The 9,906-nt window shown below is 46.7% G+C and overlaps 1 non-coding gene across 1 annotated transcript; it reads right to left on the bottom strand.

The window, feature by feature from the left end:
* Nucleotides 1–9,367: 9,367 nt before the first annotated feature.
* Nucleotides 9,368–9,442, bottom strand: Trnal-caa. Its single transcript has one exon. It is a non-coding gene; the product is annotated as a tRNA-Leu (tRNA).
* Between the last annotated feature and the right edge of the window lie 464 nt (nt 9,443–9,906).

Raw genomic sequence — 9,906 nt, forward strand, 5'->3', positions numbered from 1 at the left:
AAGGCAAAGAGGGCATTCCTGGCCAAGAAAAGCATACTAATATTAACCATAGGCCTTAATTTGAGGAAGAAGTAGCAGAGAATGTACGTTTGGAGCACAGCATCGTATGCTAGCCAATCACGAACAAAGAGAAAACCAGAACAGGAGAGAATCCAAGCATTTGAGATGTGGCGCTTCAGAAGAATGCTGAAAATTAGCTGGCTAATGAGGTATGCAATGAGGAGATTCTCCGCAGAATCTTCGAGGAAAGTAATAGATGGAAAATACTACAAAAATTAGGAATACAATGACAGAACATGTGTTACAACATCAGGGAATAACGTCTGTGGTACTAGAGAGAGCGGTAAAGGGTAGAAACTGTAGGGGAAGACAGGGATATGAATAAATTCAATAAATAATTGAGGACCTAGGGTGCTAGTCTGAGATGAGTAGGTTAGCGCACGAGAGAAATTCGTGGCAGGAAGCATAAAACTTTATAGAAAACTGCTGACAAAAAGAAAAGATGATTTCACGTTTGCAAAGAAACCTATGTACCATAGACAGTAGCTTGGCTGTGTTCAAAAATTCAGCTTCAAGAGAGGTTGATCGTTTTTCGTTTCTACTTTGTGAAGATAGTTTCCGTAAATACATAGTACCAGATATAACCCATAAAAGTTAGGCAGAATCATGGCTATGCACGTTGTTGTACTCGGCTGTGTCTCCATTAGAAATCTTGGCCACTTTCCGAGTACAACATCCCTGAACGAAGGCCGGCCATGGGGAATCGCCTTAGGGTGAGAAATTTGGTACTTGAAACTTCCTGGCAGATTAAAACTGTGTGCCGGACCGAGATTCGAACTCTGGACCTTTGCCCTTCGAGGGGCAAGTGCTCTACCATCTGAGCTACCCAAGCACGACTCACGCCCCCTCCTCACAGCTATACATCCGCCAGGACCTCGTCTCCTACTGTCCAGACTTGGTACTTGTTCCATACGTTCTCCAACCGAGACGCCGCGCCCTCCTCCTATTAATCAAGAGCTGTAATATGCTGAAGAGGGTCTCCGGATTAATATCCCTTTCATGAACCTTAGAATACTGGCGCAACTTCACAGCGCTTCACGTTCGCCCGCGAGAAGCGGCGACGCGAAATTACAAGAGGTGACGTCCGCAGGGATCGCCTTGTTGTTCCGGGCAAAAACTTGTCTGTTTTTTCCCACGGGAAGCGAATGCCACACCACTGTCAACCCGCGGCGATTAAGTCGGCAAGCGGCATCAGCGCCTCCGACGGAGGATCAGCAGCCCCGCTGGCGACAGGGCGACACGCCGCGGACTAACAAACAGCGGCGGCTGCCTCAGAGGCGGCCGCTACTGTGCGCTGTGCGCGGAAGTGAGTCAGAGCGACGCCTGCGACTTCAATTAGCGGCCTGTCTTCAGTGTGATGGCGGGCACGGCGGCGCGGTCACGCCCACGCGCTGAGGCCCGCCTTTGCGGACCATCTGATAGCGAAGATTGGCCCGCCAGGGAGCAGTTACAATTTCTCCAGTGGAGCCAATCAGTAAGAACCACTACCACAAGGCCTCTTTTCGCCTTAAAATGTGTAAATGGATATTAGACATTACTGGCCAATAAAATTGCTACACCACGAAGATGACATGCTACAGACGCGAAATTTAACAGACAGGAAGAAGATGCTGTGATATGTAAATGGTTAGCTTTTCAGAGCATTCACACGAGGTTGTCGCCGGTGGCGACACCTACATCGTGCTGACATGTGGAAAGTTTCCAACCGATTTCTCATACACAAACAGCAGTTGACCGGCGTTGCCTGGTGAAACGTTGTTGTGACGCCTCGTGTAAGGAGGAGAACTGCGTACCATCAAGTTTCCGACTTTGGTAAAGGCCGGATTAGAGCCTATCGCGATTGCGGTTTATCGCATCGCGACATTGCTGCTCGCGTTGGTCGAGATCCAATGACAGTTAGCAGAATATGGGATCGATGGGTTCAGGAGGGTAATACGGAATGCCGTGCTGGATCCCAAAGGCCTCGTATCACTAGCAGTCGAGATGACAGGCATCTTATCCGCATGGCTGTAACCGATTGTGCAGCCACGTCTCGATCCCTGAGTGAAAAGATGGGGACGTTTGAAAGACAACAACCATCTGCACGAACAGTTCGACGACGTTTGCAGCAGTATGGACTATCAGCTCAGAGACCAAGGCCGCGGTTACCCTTGACGCTGCATCACAGACAGGAGCGCCTGCGATGGTGTACTCAACGATGAACCTGGGTGCACGAATGGCAAAACGTCATTTTTTCGAATGATTCCAAGTTCTGTTTACAGCATCATGATGGTCGCATCCGTGTTTGGCGACATCGCGGTGAACGCACATTGGAAGCGTGTATTCGTCACCGCCATCCTGGCGTATCACCCGGCGTGATGGTATGTGGTGCCATTGGTTACACGATTCGGTCACCTCTTGATCGCATTGATGGCACTTTGAACAGTGGACGTTACATTTCAGGAGTGTTACCTGCGAAACCCTACGTTTCAGCAGGATAGTGCACTACCGAATGTTACAGGTCCTGTACGGGCCTTTCTGGATACAGAAAATGTTCGACTGCTCCCCTGGCTAGCACATTCTCCAGATCTCCCACCAATTGAAAACGTATGGTCAATGATGGGCAAGCTACTGGCTCATCACAATACGGCAGTCACTACTCTTGATGAACTGTGGTATCGTGTTGAAGCTGCATGGGCAGTGTACCTGTACACGCCATCGAAGCTCTGTTTGACTCAATGCCCAGGCGTATCAAGGCTGTTAGTACGGCCAGAGGTGGTTGTTCTGGGTACTGATTTCTCAGGATCTATGTATCCAAATTGCGCGAAAATTTAATCACATGTCAGTTCTAGTATAATATATCTGTCCAATGAATACCAGTTTATCATTTGCATTTCTTGTTAGTGTAGCAATTTTAATGTCCAGTAGTGTATATTGTTATTCTGGTTCTACCTCTGCGAAATGAATGCGGCGGTTATCACTTGCCAGTTGATCTATTATGACAAATATTCGTCTCGACTGCATTTAGCTGGATGGTGCATAAGTTGGTAGCATATTTGTTTTGAATGTTGAGATTCGTGTTACTTCGGGTTTATTGTCATTTCATACTTTAGTTCACTGTTGGTGTTTGAGTTTACATGTTGTCATTTTTCATTTGAAGATAGTGAGTGGAGCTATGGACACTAGAAAATCTAGTACCAAGTGGAGAAATCGGTACATTTCCGACATATTCTGCTGTTTCAGGTCACTATAGGGGTGACAGTAGTGGAGGCAACAGGAAACATTTAATCGTTCATGGGAATAATGTCATGTCACATTGAAAGGCAAGGAATTATTTTCGTTTCGAGATGGATCGTTTTGACGTTAGTGACTCTCCATGTTCAGGTAGACATTCGAGATTTGTTTAATGTTGTTTGAAATTATTAATTCACAATGATCCACGTCAGTTTATTGGATAACTGGCAAGAGGGATCAACTGTGGTCATTCCAACATCGTGCGACATTTGCGTGCAGTGGGGAAGATTCAAAAATCGGGTGTGTCGGTACCTCATGGATTCTGCTAGATTGACAAAAACCACTCTACAAGAGGTGGGTTCGCAATTCATTTCGCACCTCCTTATTCACCTGATCCTGCGTCCTTAGATTTTCACCTTTTTCGCTCTCCATCGAACAACCACCAAAGAACTTCTTTTCCGAATGAAAATTCGCTCCGAACATGGCTTGCCGGCCCTGGTGGCCGAGCGGTTCTAGGAGCTTCAGTCCGGAACCGCGCGACTGCTACGGTCGCAGGTTCGAAAACTGCCTCGGGCATGGATGTGTGCGATGTCCTTAGGTTAGTTAGGTTTAAGTAGTTCTAAGTTGTAGGGGACTGATGACCTCAGATGTTAAGTCCCATGGTGCTCAGAGCCATTTGAACCATGGCTCAAAACTACTTGATTTCTACAGTCGCTGAATCAAAAATTACGCCAGCGATGGCATACTGTTGTAAATAGTCACGAATAATATATTATTGTTGACTATGGTCTCTGTTATGTGCATCTGTTGTGTTTGTTGAACTTATGAAAAAACACTACAAAATTATGCACCAGCCTAATATTAAGGTATTCAAACTACGAGTATGTTTCGGCTTAACACGCTTACAAAGGCAAAGAAGGCACTAATAGCAGAAAGGTATACTGGTATGAAACGTAGTGCCTAGAACCGCTCGGGCACAACGGCCGGCAGCTAAGACTAATAACTGCTTGCATAAGGGTCAGGGGTGTAGAAGCCATTATTGACCATTTCAGTTTGTAAAGATCTTTCTCTAGAAAAATCATCAAATTTTAATGAAAGTGTAATCTTATGTTTGTCTGTACATGTACAACACATCTGTTGATTTCCGACTCATTTGGATAATTCCTTCACGGCGCTTCTTTTTTTTCAGCTTAGAATGTATATCTTTCGAAACCTTCCCGTCTCCTCTATATCTCTTCTTTTACTCAACCTTCCCTTCTACAATAACCTATGAAACCTTCCCTTAGGATTTCTATCTCTTGCTTAATAATAACAAATGAAATCTTCCCTTTGAAATTAATTCTCATTCTCAGTCTTCGCACACAATTTTAGTTGCTGCTTATTAAAAGTGATTTTCTGATTATTTCGTCGAAACATAGAATGTGTCGTCGTCGTGGCCCTCGGTCGTTATCTGCAATAACGCAAAACTGTTCCTTACCTTTTTTACTGTTACTGGATCGCCATTTGACTGCTACATCGAACTGCGACATGAATATACTTACTCTGTTTTTCTATACTCTATTAGCTGCTGGTGGGCTTTCATAATAAGTGGCTGTATTTATTACCAAAGCTGACGTTATACTTTAATAGCAAAGCTGACGTTATTCTTTAATTAATTTGACTGAAGTTACCTAATACATAGTTAAACTTTTTCTTGACAACAATAAAATTTTGCAAAGTTTTTCGTTGATGGTTTTTGGGATGGATTATAATTATAATTAATTAATTATATTCTGAATGAAATGATTTTACAAACGTTCAAATGGGACTTACTTTTTACAATAATCTTACAACTAGCATTGCGCAAACATACCTTCAGTAGTCTTGAGTTTCTCAAAAAAATAATTCAATGATATTAGTTCCTCTTATGATAATAGTCAGCTGATGTCTCTGTACATCCGTTTATAATCTCTTATAAATGACAGCTGGTGGCTGGCAGGCACACCGCTCCTCTCAACCTCTCGCTTCAGACCTGCTACCGACTCGCTTCACTTCTCGCATACTACTGACTTCCTACGAACGCTAAAGTGCGGTCTCTCCTGCCAACAACGCTTTCTGGTGCAGACAATCCCTGCTACCATTACAAAATGTATCAACGCGCGGTCTTTCCCGCTCTTTTCTTAAAATGCATCCATACGCTGTCCCTCCCGCCTTTTTCAAAATTGTACCAATGTGCGATCTTCTCTTACCAACAATACTTTGGTGCAGACATTCCCTGCTACCACAATTATTTCCAACATGACAAATATAAATTATTCCTACTTAATCCTATTAATAAAATGTAAGCATCTTTCATAAATTGTGGTTTGACAATAGACAATAGAAATATACACGTCGTACACCCTCTTCGCCGACTACATCGGGACGTGAGACCTATATTTAATACAACAGCATTGTATAAGGCGAAGCAACCGCACCCTGGAGAGCAGAGTAAGCGTCGTGGTGGAAAAAGGAAGGTGAATCAGGCGGCGTCTACTCAGTGAGTCAGCCAGCCGCCACCTCATATCCATGCGCGGCGCCGCCGCCGCTGCCAAAACAGGTTGCTGGGTCGCACCCACGCCGCCCCCTCCTTATCGACTCGGGCGGCTGAATTATCGCCGCCGCGGCCCGCACCCCGCCCGCCGGCGGGCAACTGGACTGGACTGGCGGCTGTCAGCTACAGGCCCGCCGCGATTCTCCGCGGTTGCGGCGGCGGTGGCTGTGCTGCCTCCCTGGGGCCGGCGCCGGGCAGCGTGGGCTGCGGCGCCGGCCAGAGGCCGCACCCTGCCGCTCACACAACACGTCCCTCGGCGCCACCAAACCAAACGCAAATTACGACTATTTTACATAAACACTCTCCCCGTTTGTCCCCATCCTCTCGGGGCCGCGATGAATCGCCAGCACGTTGGTCTCGCTCCAGATTAGGACCAGTTACTTCTCCCCCTTCCCATACCCCGCCGCGTCCATGTTTGCCACACCTCAGAGGACAACGTGCCGCGGTCGGCGCCTCCTGTCACCGGTAGCCTTATCTGCCCCTCCGGAGGCTGCTGCAGTGACGCATAGCGTGTGATGAACTCTGCGGGCCGCAGACATGGGATCAGTTACGACGGCTATTCGGGAAGTAAGGTCCGATCAAGCACGAAATGGAAACTACTGTGAAAATCTGATGAAACTTTGTAGGTATATGTTGGGCAGTGTCTCTAGCATGCTCATCGATCGCGTCACGTCGCACTTTCCAGTTATGAGTGCACAGTGAGAACTGAAAGATGCCCAGATAAGTAGTGTCCCCGCGAAGTGCGAAGGTTTGATGACAGATGTCACCCGATGTCATACAGCCAACACAGTATAACTTTTATGAGTTTCCCTCTCCATGACAATTCTCTGCTGCACTCTGTAGGAGCTATGAAGACAACATTGATACTAACAACTAACTGTAGACCAGCGTAGAGTATTTGCGGAAAGCGCGGACGGCTCTCTTCTATGGCGAGAGTACTGGATATTTGATACAACGCTACAACAAATGTCTAAGTCGGAGCGGCGGCTATGTATATACGTGGTTAGAAGATCTAACTAACTGTTGCAAATAAAACATATTTTGATTTTTAAAGTGGTTTCCATTTCGCAACAGATCGAACCTTTGTTTCCGTAACAGCCCTCATATACACTATGTGATCAAAAGTATCCGGACACCCCCAAAAACATACGTTTTTCATATTAGGTGCATTGTGCTCCAACCTACTGCCGGTTGCTCCATATCAGCAACCTCAGGTGTCATCAGACATCGTGAGAGAGCAGAACGGGGCGCTCCGCGAAACTCACGGACTTCGAACGTGGTCAGGTGATTGGGTGTCGCTTGTGTGATACGTATGTACGCGAGATTTCCACACTCCTAAACATCCCTTGGTCCACTGTTTCCGATGTGATAGTGAAGTGGAAACGTGAAGGGACACGTACAGCACAAAAGCGTACAGGACGACATCGTCTGTTGAGTGACAGAGACCGCCGACAGTTGAAGAGTGTCGTAATGTGTAATAGGCAGACACCTATCGAGAGCATCACACAGGAATTCCAAACTGCATCAGGATCCACTGTAAGTGCTATGACAGTTAGGCGGGAGGTGAGAAAACTTGGATCTCGTGCTCGAGCGGCTGCTCATAAGCCACACGTCACCACGGTATATGTCAAACCGCGACTCGCTTGGTGTGAGGAGCGTGAACACTGAACAGTGGAAAAACGTTCTGTGGAGTGACGAGTCACTGTAACAATGTGGTGATCCGATGGCATGGTGTGGGTATGGTGAACGTCATCTGCCAGCCTGTGTAGTGCCAACAGTAAAAGTCGGAGGCGGTGGTGTTACTGGTGTGGTCGTGTTTTTATTCAGGGGGCTTGGACCTCTTGTTGTTTTGCGTGGCACTATCACACTACAGGCCTACATTGATGTTTTAAGCTCCTTCTTGCTTCCCAGTGTTGAAGAGCAATGGGTGAATGGTGACTGCATCTTTCAACGCGATCGAGCATTTGTTCATAATTCACGGCCTGTGGCGGAGTGGTTAAACGACAATAACATCGCTGTAATGGACTGGCCTGCACAGAGTCCTGTTCTGAATCCTTCAGAACAGCTTTGGGATGTTTTGGAACGCCGACGTCGTGCCAGACCTCATCGACCGACATCGATGCCTCTCCTCAGTGAGGGACTCTGTGAGGAAAGGGTTGCAATTCTCCAAGAAACCTTTCAACAGCTGATTGAACGTATGCCTGCGAGAGCTGAATCTGTCATCAAGGCTAAGGGTTGGCCAACAACATACTGAATTCCAGAATTACCGATGGAGGGCGCCACGAACTTGTAAGTCATTTTCAGCCAGGTGTCCGGATACTGTTGATCACATAATGTATTTCAGCAGCAATTTACACTTTTTTTTATCCCCAACTTTTAAAGGGATGATTTCGTTCCGTCTGTCTATTTTTAGCCCTTTCGAAATGTTCCACCACTGCACTTTTCTATTTATCACCTTTCGTAATATAAGCACGTAATATAAGGTAGCTTGAAGCAAAATCATAACATGTTCAAGGAGTTTCTTCATTTAATGAAAAGGTAGGCATTATGGGACTACTGAACCTGACGAGACCACCTCTACCTGTTAAGCAATACAGTTTATACTTAGACAAGGATCCGAAAAAGTAGGAGGGAGGCGGCGGTGATGTGTCATGCTACCGCTCTCCCTCTCCCCCTCGCCGCCCCCGCTCCCACACACACACAGAAACAATAGTTTACTAAAACCGTTTTCATTTTTGCTTATACTCCGTCTGACAAATGACGTGCAGCGCGAAGAACGAGAGGAGTAAGTGAAATGGAACGTCCAAGGTTGAGAGGCTATGTGATGTAATTTCAGTTAATACAAACTCAAGTCAAATTTACAAAAATTGTGGCACTATGAGGCCATTTACCACTATAGCGTCGGATCTTGTTCTGATCTGGATGCATGCACTGACTTCGTTGAGAAAGGTTAGACATTTAGGCAGTTGTATCCCTTCCTGGGGCAAGCTGGCCCATATCTGCTGTAACTGGTTCTTGATATTCTGGGTACTGGCGCTGGGCTGGAGTTGATACTTCACATGAGCTGTCGGGGAGAGATATAGGGTCTTCCTGGTCTCGTAAATACCTCAACATCTTGCAGGCCGTTCATAGAGACATGTTTCATGAGTATATGGGCATTGTCCTCTTTAACAACGGCACCTCGACGCAGTCGCGTGAGAGGCAACACGTGGGACACTAGAAGTCTGCGACCTATCGTTGAATCATCAGAGTTCCGTCAGCCACTGCCTGTTGTGACCTGACGGCGAACCCAATGGCTTGTAACACCTTGACACTGAGATTAACTTCGCTGTGCTCGCCAAAACGCTACTCCACCCTGGTTGCCGTTAATCTCGCCAACAATCATCCCGAACAATGCGGAATCACAATTCATCGCTCAACACAATGTCAAGCCATTCACGAGATGTCTGTTCTTTCCGCTCACCTTAATAAACCAAACGAAACTGTCTATGATAATGAAACTTCCTGGCAGATTAAAACTGTGTGCCCGACCGAGACTCGAACTCGGGACCTTTGCCTTTTGCGGGCAAGTGCTCTACCAACTGAGCTACCGAAGCACGAGTCACGCCCGGTACTCACAGACTTACTTCTGCCAGTATCTCGTCTCCCACCTTCCAAACTTTACAGAAGCTCTCCTGCGAACCTTGCAGAACTAGCACTCCTGAAAGAAAGGATATTGCGGAGACATGGCTTAGCCACAGCCTGGGGGATGTTTCCAGAATGAGATTTTCACTCTGCAGCGGAGTGTGCGCTGATATGAAACTTCCTGGCAGATTAAAACTGTGTCGGAGACGAGATACTGGCAGAAGTAAGGCTGTGAGTACCGGGCGTGACTCGTGCTTCGGTAGCTCAGTTGGTAGAGCACTTGCCCGCGAAAGGCAAAGGTCCCGAGTTCGAGTCTCGGTCGGGCACACAGTTTTAATCTGCCAGGAAGTTTCATATCAGCGCACACTCCGCTGCAGAGTGAAAATCTCATTCTGTCTATGATAATGCTAATTAATGTAAACGAGGGGGCCTAAAAA

The sequence above is a fragment of the Schistocerca piceifrons genome, chromosome 5 (genome assembly GCF_021461385.2).
Source record: "Schistocerca piceifrons isolate TAMUIC-IGC-003096 chromosome 5, iqSchPice1.1, whole genome shotgun sequence".
Lineage (NCBI taxonomy): Eukaryota > Metazoa > Arthropoda > Insecta > Orthoptera > Acrididae > Schistocerca > Schistocerca piceifrons.